General features: G+C 42.7%; 2 non-coding genes across 2 annotated transcripts; one reads left to right on the top strand and one right to left on the bottom strand.

The window, feature by feature from the left end:
• The first annotated feature begins 259 nt into the window (after nucleotides 1–259).
• Nucleotides 260–333, top strand: trnat-agu (transfer RNA threonine (anticodon AGU)). The gene has a single exon. It is a non-coding gene; the product is annotated as a tRNA-Thr (tRNA).
• Nucleotides 334–9,396: 9,063 nt separating this feature from the next.
• trnam-cau (transfer RNA methionine (anticodon CAU)) lies at nucleotides 9,397–9,468 on the bottom strand. Its single transcript has one exon. It is a non-coding gene; the product is annotated as a tRNA-Met (tRNA).
• Nucleotides 9,469–9,723: the final 255 nt, after the last annotated feature.

Below are 9,723 nucleotides of genomic sequence, written 5' to 3'. Positions count from 1 at the left end.
AAGGGATTGTCACTCACGAGTCATCCTCTACAGCCACAACAAACGATGTTTCACACAGAAGTGACGTACACCCCGGGTGTAGCCCATCGTCTTCCGAGACAGACGGTTTTCTGTTACAATTCCAACTGCAGCAACAACTACAAGAGCGAGTCAGAGGCTGGGAACACTGCCGTGACAAACTCAGCTCTTGACTCGCCAAAGCCTGCCCACTATCTACAAGGCCTTCCTCTGATTTCAATTGCACACACATCCGTTATCTGGCTCTGTAGCTTAGTTGGTTAAAACACCTGTCTAGTAAACAGGAGATCCTGGGTTCAACTCCCACCAGAGCCTTATTTCACAGTTGCAACATGCTTGAAAAGTTTCATTATCAACACTGACATCTGTGTCTTGTGAACTTTAATTCAAAATACTTTATGAAATTCAATCACATAAAAAAACAGCCTTTGTGAAGGATATGAGTTTGGAATGGCTGTTTCTCCTTGGACAGAATTTCAGTGCTCACACATCAAAGTTAACTTCTTTGACATAAATTTGTTCACAGTTCCATTCAACTTGGAAAACAGCTTGATATTAATCTCACTGAAGGAGAGTGTTTGAGTCAATATGTGTTGCTTTTAACCGAGACTGGGACATGACGCAAGTGGGAGGGTTTATCTGAGGTTTGGAATATTTGTCAGTCAGGAACAAGAAAAACCAAAGGAACCAAATAAGAAAACCTAAGTCTCATGTGGTTACCGAGAAACGGTGAGAAGATATTAAACTTTGTTGTATTTAATACAACTGTGTGAACTTTGATCTTTGCGGCCTTTTATAAACAGTATTTGAAGGGTCTCAGTAAAAATGTTCAGTGTTGATGAGAGTGGGGTCTGGGTGAGCAGCTGCTTCATGTGACAGGGTCAGGACTGGATGCAGGAAGTTCTCTGACAGTCTCTCTCTGATGGGTTGAGTTGATTTTCAACTGGCAACTGTTGCTGTTTTGATAATTCAAGTTCCCTCCACCGATTTTTTTGGACAGACAGTGCAGTATGAGGATGTAAAGGGTTAATGCTGAAAACAGTGGGAATAACCCCTCCCACAATCAGAGTGATGATGTAACAGTCACATGAGATGAGGTTTGGGAGGAGAGAGCAGCACCAAGGATGCTAGTTTCGGAGGCTTGATGAGTGTGTATATAGTATTGTGTAAATTAGAAAAGAGCTCTTAGTTCTTTCAGCAGGAAATGTGTCCAGAAAATATCACGAAACTCACAATTTCATTATTCAGGAGTTGGAACACAGGGATATTAACTCCAAGTGACAGTTGTGGTTTCATTTAACAAAAGAAAAGGAGAGAATAATATTGCTCATTGATTGAAATCCCCCAGTGAGGAGACAGTTAAACAGGTGATCTGTTGGGGCATCCTTCGATCCAAGGTTTCGGCAGCATTTAATCTCCCTTTTTGGTGAAATTCTCTGTTTTTTGCATCTTTTTTTAATCCAGCTTTTATGGACCAGTGAAAAAACTGAAAAAAGTGAACAGATCCATCCTTTCTTTTCTTCCTTCTTCCCATCAGTTTCTCTTTTCTGTCCCAATTTAATCTGCTGTTTTATCCATTCCAATCATAATTCAACATTCCAATCTAATCTATTTGTTATTCCACAGTGTCTCTCCATGTGTTTTATTCTGTTGTATTCTCTCACAGTCTGTTTGATGATCAATTTTACATCTCACTCTCTATTCTGGTGAAGATCAGAAGCAGTGTTATCTGTTTGCAACACCCGACAAGTCGGCCTGAGGCTGTGTCTCATCGATAATGTGGAGTTAGGAACATAGGAACATAGGAGCAGGAGTTGGTCATTCAGCACATCGAGCCTGCCCCACCATTCAATATGATCATGGCTGATCATCCACTTCAATGCCCTTTTCCCCATACTTTCCTCATATTCCCTTATGTCATTTGTATTTAGAAATCTGTCAATCTCTGCTTTAAACATACTCAATGACTGAGCTTCCACAGCCCTCTGGGGTACAGAATTCCAAAGATTCACAACCCTCTGAGTAACAACATTTCTCCTCAAAACTGTCCGAAGTGGCATGCCCCTTATTTTGAAATTGCGTCCCCTGGTTCTCGACTCCCCAACCAGGGGAAACATCTTAGCTGCATCTACCCTGACTGTCCTTTAAATATTTTTTCGGTTTCAATGAGATCACCTCTCATTCTTCAAAACTCCAGAGAATACAGCCCCAGTTTCCCCAATCTCTCTACATAGGACAGTCCCACCATCCCAGGAACAAGTCTGATGAACCTTCTTTGCACTCTATCTATGGCAATAATATCCTTCCTAAGGCAAGGGGACCAAAACTGCACACAATACTCCAAGTGCAGTCTAACCAAGGTTCTATACAATTGAAGCAAGAATTCACTACTCCTGTACTCAAATCCTCTTGTGATAAAGGCTAACATACTATTAGCCTTCCTAATTGCTTGCTGCACCTGAATGTTAGCTGTCAGTGACTTATTGCCATGGATACCAGGTCACCCTAATACTCTATACCTCAGTTAATAAAGGAAAGGATTCCATTTACCTGCTGAACCAGCTTATTGACCTGCACTGCTACTTCAGGGATCTGTGGACATTCACTCCAACGTCCCTCACTTCCTCTACACCGTTCAGTGTTCTCCCATTAATTGTGTATTCCTTTGCCTTTTTTGACGCCTGCTCTCGCTGTTCCCTGCTCTCCGGGTGAACTCTTGCTCCCTCTCTCTCCTGGGCTCTTTATGCTCCACTCTGCTCTCACTGTTTCCCGCTCTCTTAATGTATCAATATTTGTTTGTCTTGTGTTTAATTTAAAATATGGATTAACTGTATTTTACAGTTGTAGGTTTTATTTGGTAGTCCTGTACAAGTTGTGGATTGGTATTCAATATTCAGCTCTGTGAAAACGATTGTGAATGAAAATATAACTTTCAATCTTATACATGGGCTGGTCTGCAAGCTCCAAGTCCTTCATTTTGTAGTAATGGCTTGATACTGTATCTTTCAGTCTTAATCTCTGTGGGATTTTTGAACTGGTATGTAATGCATAACTTGGTCTAACGTTCTGATGTACATTATTGGGATTCATAGGATCATAGGAAATAGGGGCATTAGGCCATTCAGCCCATCGAGCCTGCTCCAACATTCAAACAGATCGTGACTGATCATCTACCTCTACGCCATTTTTCTCTGCCATCTCCATATCCCTTGATCTTGTTAGTATTTAGAAATCTATCGATTTATGTCTTGAATATGTTCAATGATTGATCTTCCACAGCCCTCTGGGATAAAGAATTCCACAGATTTTTCACCCTCTGAGTAAAGAAATTCCTGCTCATCTCAGTCTGCCCTTATTCTGAGACTGTGTCCCCTTGTTCTGGACTCACTAGACAGAGGAAACATCCTATCCATATCTACCCTGTGACACCCTGTAAGAACTTTGTCTGTTTCAATGAGATCACCTCTCATTCTTCAAAACTCTAGAGAATTTAGGCCCAGTTTCTGCAGTCTCTCATCATAAGACAATCCCACCATCCGAGGGGATGAGACCGGTGAATCTCTGTTGCACTCCCTCTGTGACAAGTCTATCTTTCCTTCGATAAGGAAACCAAAATTGTACAGAATACTCCAGGTGCGGTCTCATCTAGACTTCATACATCTTTACTCATGTATTCAAATACGCTTTCAATGAAGCCAACATACCATTTGCCTTCCGAATTGCTTGCTGCACCTGCATACTAGCTTTTCGTGTCTCATGAACAAGGACACCCAGGTGCCTTTGGACATCGACACTTCTCAACCTCTCACCATTTAAGAAATACTCTGTCTTTCTGTTTATTTGACCAAAGTGGAGAAATTCACACTTATTCACATTATATTCCATCTGCCATGTTCTTGCCCATTCATTTAACCTGTCCAAATCCCCTTGAAGCCTCCTTGCATTCATTCTGTACCTTTCAATTCTCTAAATTTTGTCTGTTCTATTTCAGATTTTATATTTAAAATGTGACCATGGTGACAGAGTTTATTTAGATCTGATAGTGAGTTTGTTTTTGGACTGTGATTGATGTATCAACCTGTCAGCTGTACTGAATTGGAGTGAAATAGAAACAACTTCTGTCTCTCCTGCTGTTGTTTGACTGTTGGATTGAAAATGTGTCTCTTGACTTTGGGATCAGTGTCTGTCTGACTACTTCTTTTGTTTGTTCCAGTGGAACTGATGAGCTGGCAGTATCTCTGTGCTTTGGGAGTGATCCTGTACCGACTGTGTGTTGGAACGAGATCACTGCACTTTTCCTTGTGTCCAAGAATCACCACATCTATTCAGGTTCCGTCATGTATTTTCCTGCAGGAATGAAAGAACTGGTGAGGTAGAAGATACAAAAGCGATCAATGTAATCGTCCCAATAATAATCATTATGAACAATCACAAAATGAAAACCAAGAACACAAACAGTGTCAGTGTCTGCCTCCACTGCAGTACTGCAGTATTCAGCTTCTGTTTACCAGGTGTTTGCAGTGGTTTTAAAACAAGTTTGTGACATTCAGAAACAACACAAGCCCTGCACTGCTCAATGACTGGGACTGTCCGACAGAGCAGTGACCTTTACACAGTCACATTTCTATTTCAACGGAAAATAAGCAGCCACTATTTAAAATGTGCCTTTCACACTTCTCACCTGGTGTCTGCAATAAATGCTCTTTGTCTAACTGTCCACATCGTTATTTTGCGGCTATTTTCCCCCCACTGTTCACAATCCAACAAACAGTGAGAGACTGGAACTAAAGCAGGAAAATTCCCTCTCCTTTGGGTGGTGAAATTGTCACTGATTTTCAATAGTGATTTCTTCCCATTGTGTCTCCCTGAGCCTGTACAGACACTGTCCGAGAATGAACTCTCCCTTCCCCGTGTCCCCGGCTCACTCCATGTTCCGGGAGCACCTCCTGCTCCACAGTGTCTGTTACAAACACTCCCGGACTCCCCCTCAACTTCCCACCACTCAATGCTAATCTCTGACCACATCTGCGGACACGCTCCCAAAGCAGTGGCTGCTGGAAGTAGATGCTGTTTGTTCCCTTCCCCCGGGCCCGGGAAGTCTCCATTAGCAGCTGATTTAAAGCATCTTCCCCTGATTGAGTGAATGGCTTCACAGACTGAGTTGGGGAAAGACTGCGCATGCGCTCCACTCCTCATTGTGACGTCCCACTGGGGGCGGTGCTACGTCGCGCGTGCGCAGATCTCTGCAGCAATTCAGCATTCAAACATCAATGGGAACTTTCCCCATTTCACGCTCATCAAAGTCCCAAAGAAAGTGAAGAGGGGCTTGGACTGGAGGGAGGGAGGGGCGGGGTAGGGGGAACCTAGAACCCAGAAAGCTGCCCACTTACCCCATTTGGATGCTCAATTTGCGGTCATTCCCTGCAGGGGGTTTGTTATTATTGAGCCCCTCCTGGTAAAACAATCCGATAGAAAGAGGGGAGAAAGGAGGGAGCCGGTGTGTTTGCTGGGACCTTGCAGAATTCATTTCAGCAGCAAAAGTCCCGGGTTATATTAACCCGTGTGAAACACGCTGTCAGTGAGAGTAAAACCGAACGGCCCTTTTCATCTTTTCATTGGAAACAAAGTAGAGCCGGAAGTGCGGCGAGCAGAGCAGACACACAAGCTCAATGACAGGAGAGCTTGGCCGTCCCTGAGTTTCAGCTCCCGGCTCTTACATTTCCTCATCCACACTGTCTTTACTGTGGATGTTCAGGGGTTCCTTGTCGGATCTGAGGACTGTATCCATTAAACATTCTGAGTCAGGAGATCCACACACTCTCTGTTATCAAGATTTATGGGAAGGAATGTTTCAAAACTTTGTCTATTAAATCATTGTATTATTCACAGAACTAATGAGGCAATCGGTTCATTATTCAGGCCTTGAACTTGGTTTGGGTGGACCGAAAACTGAGAGGTTCAGCACCTCTCCAATCCTTCACTAATATAACTGATTTTTTGATGAAGTAACAGAAAAGGTTGATGAAGGGAAAGCAATGGATGTTGTCTATATGGATTTTAAGAAAGCGTTTGACAGACTAACACAGAAAAGGCTGGGTAACAAAACTGAGGTTCCAGGAATAGGAGGGTCAGTATCTGCTTGGGTTAAAAAATGGATGAAATATCAAGAAAAGCGAGTTGTGGTATTTGGTTGTTTTTCAGAATGGAAGATGGTGAACAGTGATGTCCACAAGGGTCAGTGTCAGAACCACCATATATATAAATGACTTGAATATTGGAATCACAGAATTGTTACTGCACAGAAGGAGGCCATTTTGCCCATCGTGTCTGCACTGACTCTCCAAATGAGCAATTCACCTCATGTCACTTCCCCGTCTTCTCCCCATAATCCTGCACATTCTTCCTTTTCAGAATACAGTCTAATTCCCCTTTGAATGCTTCAATTGAACCTGCCTCCATCACATTCTCAGGCAGTTCATACTTTAACCACTCGCTGTGTGAAAAAGTTTTTCCTCATGTCGCTTTTGCTTCTTTTACCAATTACTTTAAATCTGTACCCTCTCGTTCTCGATCCTTTCACAAGTGGGAACAGTTTCTCCTTTTCCAATCTGTCCACACCCCTCATCATTTTGAATACCACTATGAAATCTCCTCTTAGCCTTCTTTTCTCCAAGGAAAACAGTCCTAACTTCTCCAATCTATCTTCATAACTGAAATTCCTCATCCCTTGAACCATTCTCATGAATCTTTTCCATAATCTCTCCAATGCCTTCACATCTTTCCTAAAGTGTGGCACCCAGAACTGGACTCAGTACTTCAGCTGAGGCTAGTGTCTTATACAAGTTCAACATGACCTCCTTGTTCTTGTACTCTATGCCTCTATCACTAAAGCCGAGGATACTGTATGCTTTATTAATCACTCTCTCAACCAATGACATATAACCCCAGTTCCCACTGCTCCTGCACCCCCTTTAGAATTGTACCCTTTATTCTATATTGTCACTCCATGTTCTTCTTATCAAAATGAATCAATTCACATTTCTCTGCATTGAACTTCACCTGTCATCTGTCCTCCCATTCCACCAACTTGTCTATGTCCTTTTGAAGTTCTACACTATCATCCTTACAGTTCACAATGCTTCCAATTTTCGTGTCATCCATAAGCTTTGAAATTCTGCCCTGTGCACCAAGGTCGAGGTCATTAATATATATCAGGAAAGGCAAGGGTCCCAACACTGACTCCTGGGGAACTCCACAACAAACCTTCCTCTCGCCCGAAGAACATCCATTGCTCACTACTCTTTGTTTCCTGTCAATCAGCCAATTCCATATCCATGTTACTACTGTCCCTTTTATTCCATGAGTTATAACTTTGCTCACAAGTCTGTTGTGTTGCATTGTATCAAACTCCTTTTGAAAGTCAATAAAAGCAAAATACTGCAGATGCTAGAAATCTGAAATATAAACAAAAAGTGCTGGAAATACTCAGCAGGTCTGGCAGCATCTGTGGAGAGAGAAACAGAGTTAATGTTTCAGGTCAGTGACCATTCAGATGCTGCCAGACCTTTTGAAAGTCCATGCACACCACATCAACAGCATTGCCCTCATCATCCCTCTCTGTTACCTCATCAAAAAACTCCAGCAGGGCAGTTAAACATGATTTTCCCTGAAGAAATCCATGCTGTCTTTCCTGAATTAACCACATTTGTCCATGGGACTGTTAATTTTGTCCCGAATTATTCTTTCGAGAAGTTTTCCCACCACCGAAATTGAACTGACTGGGGAGTGAGACGAGGTGAGTTGCTTTAGCAGAGAGCCAACATGGGTTCGTCAGGCCGAATGGCCTCCTTCTGTGCTTTAGCCATTCTATGATTGTATGATTCTAGCGACAACTGTTGGTGGAGAGGCAGTGATGCAGGAATGGGTTGACAGAAAGGGGAAAGTCTGGGCTGGTGTGTGCTTGCAGCATTTGCAGCTTGTGTTCGGGTTTGTGAATAAAGGTGATTTGGAAGCTGTGTTCCAAATTGAAGTGTTTATTGGAAGCAAGAAGTTGATGTCAATGAAGAATAAAACGTGTTAAGATGAAGGGTGGTGTGATTGAGGATAGCAGTAAATATTGTGCTGGTGAATTATTTGTGTTAATAAACTTCCACTGCGCCCTCTGCTGCAGGCTGCTGTTTATATCCAGCTGTGCATTAGTGCCGTGTGTTAACTAGATAAATGTTTGTTTCAACGCTGTTTATAAAGCAATAGCATTACACTCAAACAGTCCCAGACATAGCAACACACGTACAAAAGCAAAATACTGCAGATGCTGGAAATCTGAAACATAAACAGAAAATGCTTGAAATAGTCAGCAGGTCTGGCAGCATCTGTGGAGAAAGAAACAAAGTTAATATGAGCTAAGGAAACAGACCTGAACTGTTCACTGTTTCTCTCTGCACAGATGCTGCCAGACCTACTGAGCATTTCCAGAATTTTCTGTTTTTATTACAGCAACACAGGTGTTGGGAGGCTCAGCCTGGCTACACAATGTTACAAGGACGCTGAGTAACACCATCGACAACGGGACAGAGAGAAAAACACACAGAAAACCAATAGACTGTGAGGAAGCAAAAGTGAGGGACAGAGAGAGAGACAACGAGACTGAGATGGAGAAACAAGGCATTTGTATGATTTTATTCTCCCTGTTGTCTAAAGGTATTTCGTGGTGTGTAAATATGTTTTCTGTTGTGTAAAGATGTACCCTGTTGTTGTGTAAAGATTTTCCCTGTTATTGTTTTATTTTCTGTTCCTGACCGTCTCCTCACTGTGACCATTTGTCCTGGTTTTATTGTGGCCAACATCACCATCTGGTGGTGGAGAGGAGGCTCTGCAGGAAGGGGTTGACAAAGTGGGAGAGACTCGGCTGGTCCCTGTTTGCAGCTTGTGTTCGTGTGAGCAAAAGTGATTTGTTGCTGATTGATGTGTTCACTAGAAGGAAGAAGCTGCTTGCAATCGAGTGCCTTTGGAAGCATCTTGTTATTTTGGGTAAATACTTGATGTTTTGAAAGTGAACTGTTTGTGTTATTTCCCCAATGTTTTTATAAAAATAGGATTGTAGTCGGATTTCTCAAGAATCCCGGACTCAGCAACACACGTGCTGACGGACTCACCCTCACTGCGCAATAACACAAGGACACGGAGTCACAGCACCGACAATGAGGCAGGCAGAGAAAGACACACAGAAAACCAGGAAGAGATTATCAGGACTCAGAAATGAACAGACAGAGAAAGGTACTGAGCAAACCAGCTGATCGCAATCGAGCGCATCTTGTAATTATAGGGAAACACTTGATGTTTTGAAAGTGAACTGTTTGTGTTACTACCGAACATAAATAGCAGAGAATGGTTTCGATCCATCGACCTCTGGGTTATGGGCCCAGCACGCTTCCGCTGCGCCACTCTGCTAACTGTAGGCTTAAATTTTAGCTGCCTGTTAGTGAAATGTGTTCATGTCCCCAATGTTTTTATAAAAATAGGATTGTCGTCTGAATGCTCAAGAATTCTGGCCTCAGCAACACACGTGCTGACGAACTCACCCTCACTGCACAATGACACAAGGACACGGAGTAACAGCACCGACAATGAGGCAGGCAGAGAAAGACACACAGAAAACCAGGAAGAGATTATCAGGACTCAGAAATGAACAGACAGAGAAAGGTA

This window comes from Heterodontus francisci, unplaced genomic scaffold, assembly GCF_036365525.1.
Source record: "Heterodontus francisci isolate sHetFra1 unplaced genomic scaffold, sHetFra1.hap1 HAP1_SCAFFOLD_43, whole genome shotgun sequence".
Lineage (NCBI taxonomy): Eukaryota > Metazoa > Chordata > Chondrichthyes > Heterodontiformes > Heterodontidae > Heterodontus > Heterodontus francisci.
The sequence above is the reverse complement of the archived record's forward strand: the minus strand, read 5'-3'. Positions and strand labels throughout refer to the sequence as shown.